The 12997-nt window shown below is 41.1% G+C and overlaps 1 protein-coding gene across 1 annotated transcript in view; it reads right to left on the bottom strand.

Annotated features, from left to right (window-relative positions):
- The window catches only part of SLC8A1 (solute carrier family 8 member A1), a gene marked incomplete at its 5' end in the record, with an annotated part of 321178 nt that overhangs the window by 75262 nt on the left and 232919 nt on the right, over positions 1-12997 (bottom strand).

The raw sequence follows: 12997 nt of genomic DNA, 5'->3' as shown, positions 1-12997 counted from the left end.
CTAATTGTATGTATCTAGTCATCAGTTCCTGAGTAACTTTTAGAATGATGTTGTTTTTCACCTATGTACTTAATATTTGTAAAAATATCAACCTGCTCTGATTAAAAGGGAAGGTTAGCTATTCCTCTGTATCCAAAAAATAAAGAAAATATTAGAGAAAGCCAAAGAGGACAGACATAAGGTATGATGATATATGCACTTTCTATTTTAGAACTGAGTTGATGTTATAATTTAGACAAAACTTAGCCTATAAAACCCCACCAAATGTCTCTCCTTTTTTGTCACCAAAACTTATGCCCTTTGATATTAATTTCAATCTTACAGGCATGTGATCTTATAGTTGTACATCTCTGCTAAAGTCACCAGCATCGTGAGACCAAGGACGGGAAAACGTGACAGACATTGAAAATGCCATGCTAGGGTCTTCCGGACTTGATGGCCCAGCATGCTTTATCCATGCATTTTAAGGTGGAATACGTGGAACCAGAACCCCTCCCTCCATTGCAGGAGACTCAGGTGGCAATAATCTTGTTACTTCTAGACATTTGACTTCATATTTCCCCATCCTGTTTTTCCAACCAAGCCTGCATCTCATCACACAATGTATTAGATTGTTGAAATAAAGACAGACAGTGGGGGATGGTTTGAAGTAGTCTTTCTAATGAGGTTAGTGTTTGTGCAGAAAAGGTACCAGTTTAATTTCCATAGGGCAATATGACAACTTAGTCCCAAAAATACAGAAACAACATATTGTTTTTTTTTTTATTTATTTATTTTTTATTTATTTTTTTTTTTTTGATAGGCAGAGTGGACAGTGAGAGAGAGAGACAGAGAGAGAAAGGTCTTCCTTTGCCGTTGGTTCACCCTCCAATGGCCGCCGCTGCAGCCGGCGCACCGCGCTGATCCGATGGCAGGAGCCAGGATCCAGGTGCTTTTCCTGGTCTCCCATGGGGTGCAGGGCCCAAGCACCTGGGCCATCCTCCACTGCTCTCCCTGGCCATAGCAGAGAGCTGGCCTGGAAGAGGGGCAACCGGGACAGAATCCGGCGCCCCAACCGGGACTAGAACCCGGTGTGCCGGCGCCGCAAGGTGGAGGATTAGCCTATTGAGCCACGGCGCTGGCTCCATATTGTTTTTATCCCTGGTAAACACCAGAGACTATAACCATCTGTTGCTATAATAACTTTATTTTCTATACTCTGGGTAGCTGATGAATTTGAGAAATATAGTTATGTAGCTCTATATATTTGTGTAATAAGATAGACATTTACAATTTATCATTGGACTATCAATATTCACTAGGATCATAATCCTCAGAAAATATTTTAGTATTTGATAACTGTGATACCGGGAAATCAAAGATGAAAAAAAGATAAAAGAACTTCTGTAAGTACCTGGCAAAGGCATCTAAAATAGATATAATTTGCATAATGGCATATCATTTTAGAATCATTAGAGAATCAATAATACCCCTGACAGGCAGAGTTATTAAATTATATATTGATTTCAGCTCCTTTTACACGGTAAGATATTAATAGAAAACTTGATTATTAAAGGACATTTTAGTCAATCAAAACTGGCAGGATGAAGTCAGTCCTTATTAATTAGTTCTCTAAATCAAGAGAAGCAAATGTAGAATGCTTTTGTGATGTTCACCTTTTGCTTCAGAACAGAACTATTTCTTCTCCAGCAAAGGTGGCAAAGGTGAAGTTAGGGAAAGTAATTTTTAGAGGAACACATCCTTGGGATGCTTTTTTCTCCCTCCAGAGCCTAATACAGGTAAGATACTGCGGCTACTTTTTCCCAGTGCAGGGGATGTCATATGGCGTGGGTTGGTTTGAAGCAAACTCTGGTGACAATGGCTTGATCATCAGAGAAGCACGCCTCTGTTTCCTGCGCAGTTGTGTAGTAGAAATACAATCTTAAGGACTTAAGGGAAGGTCCTCTAGTCTGCCTCAACTGCCAAACAAACAGTATGTTCACAGGGCTTTGGCACCATCGCAGGGACTCTATCTTCCTGGAGAAACACATACACGTTGGCTGTTCTGTTCTGAATGGGAAGCAGTCAGCTAGCTGTTGTTATTTAAGTTAACAGACTAACAAAAATAAGACCAGAACAGTGGGTGGAGGTAGCCCTTAAACCAAAAACAATTATTGCATGGATAATGGATAAGGAACAAATGAAAAAGAAAACCTGATGTAAGGCAACTTTCTTTTTTTTTTTTTTTTTTTCAGGCAGAGTGGACAGGGAGAGAGAGAGAGAGACAGAGAGAAAGGTCTTCCTTTGCCATTGGTTCACCCTCCAATGGCTGCTGCGGCCGGCGCGCTGTGCCCTGCGCACCCTGCTGATCCAAAGCCAGGAGCCAGGTGTTTCTCCTGGTCTCCCATGGGGTGCAGGGCCCAAGCACTTGGGCCATCCTCCACTGCACTCCCTGGCCACAGCAGAGAGCTGGCCTGGAAGAGGGGCAACCGGGACAGAATCCAGCGCCCAGACCGGGACTAGAACCCAGTGTGCCGGCACCGCAAGGTGGAGGATTAGCCTAGTGAGCCGCGGCGCCGGCCGTAAGGCAACTTTCACAACTCTATTATAAAGAAAGTAAAAAGAACTCATTTTATATTTTACATCCCTTGAAGTTGAATAGTGTGCTATAAAAACATTTTTTTTTCTGGAAACTAGCAAAGCAGTTACAAATCTTATAATAACACTAAAATATTTCTCAATATGGCCAAAAATTTTATGGAAGTACATTTTTGGTTCCATTTCTAGAAAAATAATTGGTTAAGAGAGACCAATTTATTTAGTGGAAAGAAGTACAGATCATTCCTTTTGATTTAGCAGTGTCTTTCAAGTGATGGATACCAAACCAACATCTATACTTTACCTCTCTCTCTCTCTCTCTCTCTCTCTCTCTATCTGATGAGTCTCAAAGGACCTCAATACCCTCAAAGAGACTAACAAGGAGTCCTTATGTTTGGTGGTAACTCAGGAGGACAGTGAGAAAGGACAGAAATAAGTGACTTTGTTAGTGGGGACTGAAAAAGAAAAAATCTCTTCAAAATAGATTCTAGTTTTTCATTGTTAAGCTGAAGTGGTGTCACAGTTTCTTTTCCAATTTAAGCCTCAATTTGTCCTTCTGTGGTTTCTTTTCCATAACATTGCCTTTGGATTTGGAAGAAGATAAGTTGGAGGGTTAGAGAGAGGAGGCTCTTCCTTTCAAATCCCTCATACAAAAGATTTTAGTGAGAATTTCAGACAGCTGTGTTGCAATGACTGCTTTTTGAGTGAAAAAATGATTTACCCTCTCTTTAGGCAGACTCAAAGGTCCGTGGAATGATGGGCACTTTGCATTTATTAATCCTCAGATCTTCCTAACTGCCCTAAAAATAATTTATACCACCTACAATTCAAGAGAAAACAATGACTTTCAGAGAAGTAACTAACTTCCAAGGTCACAAAGTGAGTCTTCTGTGACTGGCTCCAAGGACCAATACCTCTCAATTATGTGACCCACGGTCAACCACCAGGTACTTTATTCATTCAACTGTGCAGCATTTTTATGACCACATTAAAGAATCTGGCTCATTATTTAAAATGAATACAGAGGTTTATTGTTTTATCTTTACATTCACAATGACTGCCTCTATGAACTATGACAGAATTTCAAATCTATATTTAAAAGGGCTGCAGCACTTATTACAGTTCCATGATAGCTGTCTTTAAAAGCTAAATCCTGGGAAAGATACAGGTTTCACTGAAAAGTGCAATGAGAATGGATGGGTTCAACTCTGAGGACTCTGAGCATCCTGCCCACGGTATGTGTTTCATTTGGGGCTGGTGCTTCCCAGAACTACAGAATCCCAAGCCTCATCCCAGATACACAGACCCCGATCTGCTCCTTAGCAAGACCCCTGGATGACTCCTATGCAGGTTACTATCTGAAAAGCACTGTTCTTAAGAGGAAAATGGGTTCTTCTATTAAGTTGGATATTACATTAAGAGTCATAGTTGGGCTTGTATTTCCGACCTGGCTGTGGCACTTATAATTACTGTGAGGCTTTGAAAGTTACCAATGCCTGGGTCCACTCCAGAGCAGTTAAATCAAACTTTCTGGCTGTCAGACTCCAGTGTGGATATAGATTATACAAGGTTTTTAGCATGGGCTTGGAACTGGCTAATGGAAAAATCGGAATGTATGGCCTGATCTTTAAAAGAATGCATTAGAAGCAAGTGTTTAACCTAATGGTTAAAACACCCATGTCCCAGTTGGAGTACCTGGGTTTCACTCCTGGCTCTAGCTCCTGACTCCAGCTTCCTGCTAATGTACAGCCTGGCAGCAGCAGTGATAGATCAAATAAGCAGGCTCCTGCCACCTACGTGGAAGACTCGGATTGTGATCCTAGCTCCTAGCCTCTGGCCTGGCCTAGCCCAGTCTGTTGGGAACATTTTGTAAATGAATCTGTATGGGAACTCTCTCTGTCTCTGAAGGGAAGAAATAAAGTGGTGCCCCCCTTCTCTTTCTTTCTCTCCCTCCCTCTCTCCTAAAGAAGGAAAGGAAGAAAGAAGAAATATAACTGTGGTAAAGTTGTAGTCAAAACCAAGTGTTAGAAAAAAATGGACTCTGCTGCTGGCAGCAGGGGACACATCAGCTCTGTGTTCCTACAGGGATCTTGTGATCTAGAATTCACAATCGGCTGGCAACAATCTGCTTCAGACTTCTAAACTACTGTGCTGCAAGGGAGGGAGCATCACCAGGCCCAGAATCAGCCTCATTTCGTATGGTGTTGGAAATGGAAGTTTGAGAGGGTAAGATTCTTCCTCATGGTGCTTAATCAACGTCTATGCTGGAGAGATCCAAGATGGCTGAGTAGGGTATAGCCAGGCTAACATCAGCTGTCTTGGGGTATGAAGAGAACAAAGGGAGGACCACGTTTCCAGGGGTCTGACTGATGGGAATTTTTGGCAGAGATGTGAAAGACTCTGTGGAACAAGAGAAGACCGAGACACCACTGCACGCAGCCACACGATACAGCCAGCTGCTGGCTGTGAGCCACCATCTTTCCAAGTCAAGGTAGGACAAAACTTGCCACGTGCTCCACCACTCACAGTTTTAGCTGGGGGAGTCCACAGTCCCTGCCTGTGGAGCTGATTCAGATCTGAGCAATTGCCAGGCTTGGAGAGGGGAAGCTGCTTTGCTTCCCTTCCTTTCCCCCATTCCTGCAGAGGACCTGACGCTGTAGCAAAATGTCATGCAGCAGGCCTCTGTTCTGCTGCGACCGGAATCAATCAGATCAATCAGTGGCCCAGCTCTGGCTGTTGGGGTCATTTGGAGAGTGAACCATCATATGGAAAATCTGTCTCTCCCCCTCTCTGTTGATAATTCTGCCTCTCAAATAAATAAATAAATTTTTTTAAAAAGAATACTTTATTACTATATTTTTAATGATCTGTTATTACTATATTTTTAGATATTTGTTATATTTAGATATCTGTTATTACTATATCTGTTATTACTATATTTTTAATGATCTGTTATCAAATTTAGTATATATGAGTGAAATGGTCACTTTTTTATTTAATTATTGTTTGTGGCCATTGTCTAAAGTTCTATATGTCTATATTTTTGCTTTTTATTTGTTAAACTTATTCGGTGAAGTATTGAGCCCTTTTACTGTACATATGTTGAAAATATGTTATCTGACCCAGTGGAAAGAACAGGTCTTCAAAGAAGGAGGTACCTTTCTCTGAAGGGAGGAGAGAACCTCCACTTTGACTCTGACCTTGTCTAAACAAGATAAGAGTCGGAGAACTCAAGGGGCTTCCATAGCCTTGGAAACTCATGACTGGAGCATAGGGAGATTACTGATGCCATAAACAGGAGTGTCAATTTGTAAAGTCAACAACAGGAGTCACTGTGCACTTACTCCTCATGTAGAATCTCTGTCCTTAATGTGCTGTACATTGAGACTTAATGCTATAACGAGTACTCAAACAGTATATTTCACTTTGTGTTTCTATGGGGGTGCAAACTGTTGAAATCTTTACTTACTGTATACTAAACTGATCTTCTGTAAAAAAAAAAAAAAAAAAGAAAAAAGAAGAAATCATCAATTCCCAACTTGACTCTCACTGGGATTAAACATGACAATAAGTCTGATCTGATTTCATCATCATTTAAAAAATCATCTATTATTTTCACTTTATGTTTCTGTGTGGGAGCAAACTGTTGAAATCTTTACTTAATGTATGCTAAACTGATCTTCTGTATATAAAGAGAATGGAAAATGAATCTTGATGTGAATGGAAGGGGAGAGGGAGTGGGAAAGGGGAGGGTTGCGGGTGGGAGGGACGGTATGGGGGGGTAAGCCATTGTAATCCATAAGCTGTACTTTGGAAATTTATATTCATTAAATAAAAGTTGAAAAAGAAAATATGTTACCTGAAAAACTAAAGAACAGGAGAAAGAGGAAGGGTAGGAAGAAGGGAGGGAGGTACCAAGGAAGGGAATACCATTATATTCTTAGGATTTATCTACAAACTATTTTTTTAAAAAATCTTTTAAAAAAACTCCTAAATCTTAAATCTAATTAGCAATCTAGGTTGGTTCGAGGGAGATGCATTTTGCTTCGTCCTTCACTGCATTACACCCTGGGATCAAACTTGTCATGCCCTCCTTTCATGCTGGCCTGGGCAGGCAGGCCTACTAGCGTAGGTGAGAAGACACATTTAACGTTCAGTCAGCAGCTGATACTCAGGCAGAGTGATTTCCTTCTCAACAGAGTGATAGGAACTCTGGTGATATGTTTTGACACAACAGTGGTTACATCTGGAGATCAGACAAAGTGGGGGTTTCAACTTTCACAGAAGACATGAATGCCTCATGGCCTCCCCTCCTTGGCAGCCGCTGAACCATGTCGCTGAGGGAATGGTGGTGAAATGGGACCTTGCCACACATGAGCCACAAGATTCCAGAAGGAGGTGGCCCAGACTGACCACATACAATCGGGAAGCTTCTCTGACCACAGAGTGATGGCACCAGGCTGATATGAGTTTGCAGTTTGATCCATCATACACCTGATGTGAAAAGCTTCTAGATAAACTCCTGTAATTCAAAAAGACAAATGCTCTGTCTAAAACATGGGCAAAGGATCTGAACAGGCCCTTCTCCACTGAAGAGAAGCATCGGCCAGTAAATAAATCAACAGATACCCAAATATCATTACCCATCAGGGAAACGCAAATCAAACCATAATGATTTGAAGCCATACCCATTAGTATGCTATAATCAAAGGACAGAGAATAACAAATATTGATGAGAATGTTGTCAAATTGGAACTCCCCCAACATAGCAGTAGGAATGGAAAATGATGCAGCCACTTTGGAAAAGTCTTCAAAAGTTTAGAAATTGTTACCACAAAGCCCAGCAATTCCACCTCTAGATAGATGTACGTGAAATCTTGTATCTGAATATTCATAGCAGTAGTATTCATAATAGGCAAAAAGTAAACTGTATAAATGTTCATCAACTGATGAATGGATAAATGAGATATATCCACCCAACAAAATACTATTTAGCAATAAAAATGAATGAAGTACTGATACATGCAACATGGGAAAACCTTGAGAACATCATGCTAAGTGAAAGAAGCCAGATACAAAAGGTTACATATTGTATAATTTAATTTTTATGGAAAGACCAGAATAGGCAAATCCAGAGATAGAAAGATTAGTGGTTGCCTGGAGTTGGGGATTTGGGATAAATAGGTGAGGGTAGTGATTGCTTGTGAATATGGTTTTCCATTTTTCAGCAATGAAATGCTCTGAGATTGGGTTCAGTGATATTTGTACAATTCTGACATCAAATTAAACCTACTGAATTGTACATTTAAATGGATGAAATCGATGGTATTTTGGTATGTCAATTATATCTCAATAAAGCTGTTATTGAGAAAAATAAGTTTCAAGATAAAACATAATCTTTAAAGGAAAATAGCTGTTTCCTTTGGGGAGAAAAAAAAATATGAGAATTTTTGGAGTTTTCATTAAGGAGTTCTGGAATTTGCTAGTACCACCAAGCAGAAAACTGGGGTGTTGCATGCCATGAGACAGCAAAAACCATTTACCTCAAAGCCGAGAGCTTCAGCCGTGCTGTCAGCACCAGGAGCCCGCAGTGCACCCCTTTCCTTGGGATTCTCACAGAGCTAGCTGCTTCCTCCAGGATCAAGGCTACTGATGCTGTACTTTGACATGCTAAGCATTTCTGGTGGCTGTTCCCTCAGGCCTGGCGTCCTTGGCTTGCTTCTTTTCCCCAAAGCAGAAAGCATTATGAAAATGTCAGAAGCAGCATCTCCTTCCTGACAGTTACTTAAAGAGGAAAGGAAGGCACGGTAATCATGGGCTCTGCCTGCTGCCCTCGCAGACTCTAACTTCACATCACCCCAGGCGCTCTCCGGCTCTCCTGCTGGCATCGCTTTCTTTCTACTTTGCTATGACTTCCTTTGGTATCACTTGGCTTAAACTCCTGGCGCATTTTAAGGATTTTTTTCCCCCTTCAAGGAATGATTTGATGAGTTGCTTGGTGGTTTGGAGTTACAGACAAAAGGGCAGTCAGCAAGGACCCATGCAGACATCCTGCAAGTGACCCAAATCAACTCTCCAATCTAGTAAACATTCCAGAGTAAAAGCAGACTTCAATTCATATTATTTCTGCTAATACTTTTATATGAATAGACTTCTATTCACATTAATTCTACTAATATTTTAAATTATAGATGGGGAACACTGGGCATGGTTTCACTTGGGAATGTGCTCCATATCCTGCACTAAGACAGTCAAAGAGAAAGGACTAAACCTTAAACCTATTGCTTCCTTTGTTGAAATGCCAAGAAGACTACGCTGGGACTCAGATTACCTGGACTCATAATTTGTCTCTGCCACATTCTGGCTGAGGCATATATGCAAGGCAGCTCTGGAATCTTTCTGAGCATCAGTGGTATAATCTATCAAATGAGAGTAATAAAACTCCTATCACAGTGATTGTGTTGTTCCCAGTGTTGTGCTGGTCAAATAATGGAAGTCATATTATTTATCAAATGCACATAATAAAACTTCACAGGTTGTTGCCAAGACCAAATAGTGTAATACTGAAAAATTATTTTGCAAAAGGCTATACATTAAATACTGTTGTTATTATCTATTGAAAAAGGGTGGCTTTTACAGCAGTCCTTGCCTTAGGATTTTATTTATTTATTTGAGAGGTAGAATTACAGTAAGAGGTAGAATTACATCAGCTGGTTCACCTCCCAAATGGTCACAACGACTGGAGCTGAGCTGATCTGAGGTTAGGATCTTGTCCCGGGTCTCCCACATGGGTGCAGGGGCCCAAGGACTTGGGCCATCTTCTTCTGCTTACCCAGGCCATAGCAGAGAGCTGGATCAGAAGAACGGCAGCCAAGACTAGCACCAGTGCCCATATGGGATGCCAGTGCCACAAGCAGAGTCTTGGTCCACTGTGCCATAGCACCAGCCCCTATAGCAGTCCTTATTTTCCTGCACACCCAGTCACCAAAAAGGGAAGTTGGCAGATGGTTATGGTGGAGGTTAGGAAATAGTCAATGGAGCACTGGACAGTACCTGCAAATTTACTTTCATATATATCTCAGGATGGCATCATACACAGTGAGGTACTCATGTACCCAAAGAAGCAGGTGCATAAGAGCCACTGTATTTAGCTTTCCAGCCCCAACTCTGCCAGGTTCCCTTCACAACTAGCTGGATACACAGAGGGGGCTGGAGTCACAGAATTCCTGGAGTCCCACTAAGAAGCAGAGTCTGACAGTGATGGTGCTATTCTGTACTTTAAGTAGATTCCAAAGATGAGAGTTGTGGAAGTAGCTAAAGCACAGTCATTCCCAGCAGGGCTTGTCATCCATGCCCTGGTCTCTTTGCACTGTCAAGTGGTAACTGAAATCATTGCTTCAAGCAGAGCAAGGGATAACACCAGCTAAAATCTTGCTGTTCCCAGAAAGCCAAGAGTTTTAGACAGCAACTGAGTGGGGATTCTCTAGTATAAATTTGCCCTGTTTTACTTTCCTCTGCTAGTTTTTGAAATTAAATGGCACCCAATATATTTTTTCCTGATATGAAATTTAAGAACAAACATAATTGTTCTTTGGTCTTTCTCCATTTAGAAATCAATTGACAGCTTTAGTCTCTAAAGGAAAACCTGTGCTCCAGAAGACGTGGTTGACCTCTTGAAAGCAATACTACAAGGACCCAATTACTGCTTCATAAACAATATGCTGGGCATTCTAATCACACGCCCCTCTCCCCCAGGTTCTGTCTTGTGTCAGGTTCCCAAGAAAATTATATGAGCAAAGGTTACAGAGAGAGAATGAAGTGGATATATCAAAAGTTAACCAGAATTTTCTAATATATAAAATGTATGCCTGACCACTGCCTCACTCCTCTGTAGTCCATAAACTTCAGTCTTGGAAATGGTGTTGTGGTGTAATGGGTTAGGTTACTGCCTATGAAGACAGCATATGAGTGTCAGTCCAGTCCTTGCTACTCCACTTCTGACCCAGCTCCTTGACCATGGAGCTGGAAGAGCAGCGGAAGATGGTCCTAATCTTTGGACCCCCTACACCTATGTGGGAGTCTGGATGAAGTTCCCGGCTCCTGGCTTTGGTCTGACCCAGCACTGGCTGTTGCATCCATCTGGAGAATGAACCAAGGATGGAGGATCTCTGTTTTTCTGTCTCTCCCGCCTTCCCTCTCTCTCTCTCTCTCTCTCTCTCTCTCTCTCTCTCTCTCTGTAACTCTGCCTTTCAAATCAGTCAATCTTCAACAAAACCTTCAGTCTTAGGCAGGTAATCAGGATCCTGAGTTCATTACCTAAATGCGCATGCTCAATTTGTCCTTTAAGTAAAAAGTAAAATGGATTAAGCATTGTACACTATTTTGAAATATGTCAAAATAAATTATGACCTACTTGTGTATTATCTAATAATATGGGGATTACACAAGTTATACGAGGGCACCCATGTAACAAAATGACGGGGGATCCTTAGTGTCTTGAAACGGATTCCTTAATTTATTCTTAGGACTACATATTTGTCTGTAATTAGGTCTTAGCCCCTTGAATAAGATTCTCTAGAAAATTGTTTAAATAAGCCCTCAAAGTTGAGATTAATGTTCAGAGATATTTATGTTGTGGAACATGATTTTTCATACAATGAACACACAGACATCTTTGGGTCAATTTCAGACAGAGCTATCAGTCCTAAATTTACCACTGCCTTCTATAAGGATTTAGAAATATAATCTAAAGTTGATGAGGCTGGATTTCAAAGAGACTATTGGTTTCCATCTTTTCCCAAAGCTCTCTTTATCTTGAGCATTCTAAATATTCTTGAATTGTCATCAGATTCTTTCCAGAGATTATTTCTACCTTTGGTCCTTTCTCCTTTGTCAAGTTTCTTGGTTCAAAGTACAGAGTTTCCCTTGAAAATAATGAAAGGATTCTCCCCTGGGACATCCCAGGATAGCGGCTGGAATGTGCTAAAAGTGTCTTCATCACAAAGAGATCAGCTTACAAAACAGAACACCAGGAAATAAGCTGGGCTGTCTTGTGTTTTCAAATTCATATGCTCTTTCTCTCTTTTCTTTCTTCTCCCTATTTCCAGAGCCAGGGAACACGTGAGTGGCAGTGGCAAATTCACCTCTCTGTGCATGCATCCGTGTAAATATCCTTAAAGAGGAAAGCCAGGTATGTTCTTGGACATAGTCAAAATAAATCAACATTTAGTGAATTGGTGTTGATTTTTATAATTTGGAAAGAAGGGGTGGCGGAGAGATCTTTCATATGCTGGTTTGTTTGTGAAATGCTCACAACAGCCAGAACGTGGCCAGGCTGAAAACAGGAACCAGGAACTGAATCTGGGTCTCTGGGTGGCTGGGACACCAACTACCTGAGCCATCACCGGCTGCCTCTCAGACTGTGTATTCACAGGAAGCTGAAATTGGGCGGGGAACCAGGACTTGAGCCAGGCACTCTGATACAGGCTGCAGGTGATCTAGGTGGCCTCTGACCCTTCATGATTGTTAAATTTCATACTTCTAGAAATTCCATGTCTAATATTTTATTGGTATTTTATATTAGATCAAGCAGTGCTATATATCAAATATATTTATATTTTAGTTTTGCATTTTATAATGGACACATAAAATTTATAAAAAATTAATTAATGAATACGTGAATAAATACTGAATAGTTAACAACTGAGGTATATTGTAGAAAAGGCAGATTGGGGGGCCAGCACTGTAGTATAGTGGTTTAAGCTGCCTTTTGCAGTGCCAGCATTCCATATGAGCGCCAGTTTGAATCCCGGCTGCTCCACTTCCACTCCAGCTCCCTGCTAATGCACCTGGGAAAAGCAGCAGATGATGGCCCAAGTGCTTGGGCCCCTGTACCCATGTGGGAGACCTGGAAGAAGCTCCTGGCTCCTGGCTTTGGCTTAGCCCAGCACCAGCTGTTGCAGCCATTTAGGGAGTGAACCAGTGCCTTTCAAATAAATCAAGTCAATAAAAAAAGAAAAGGTAAGTTGGATTCAATTTTGTTTCTCCTGAAGGTGTCATGTGAAATCTCTTGAGGGAGTCCATTAAATTATCCCAGTGCTAATTTATTTCCATGATTAATGTAACTATCAAGGCTACTCACATTGTTGGAGCCATGACTCAGAGTGCTTGTTCCATGGTGCTGGTGAGGTAAAAAGACTTGAAATACTTTCCTAGGAAAGAGACTCAGGTTGCAGAATTCTCACTCTGTCATTTACTTCCTGCACCTGTGTTAGAGATGACTCCTCAGGTTCGGGTTCCTGCTCTATAAAATGATTATGTTAATCATATTCATTTCATCTGATTGCTGCAAGTATTAATTGTGATAGTACTATAAAATGCTTAGCACAGAAATCAGCGCATATTAGGTGCTAAATGAATA

Source organism: Oryctolagus cuniculus, chromosome 2 (assembly GCF_051225735.1).
Source record: "Oryctolagus cuniculus isolate XC-2025 breed Fujian yellow rabbit chromosome 2, ASM5122573v1, whole genome shotgun sequence".
NCBI classification, from domain to species: domain Eukaryota; kingdom Metazoa; phylum Chordata; class Mammalia; order Lagomorpha; family Leporidae; genus Oryctolagus; species Oryctolagus cuniculus.
The sequence above is the reverse complement of the archived record's forward strand: the minus strand, read 5'-3'. Positions and strand labels throughout refer to the sequence as shown.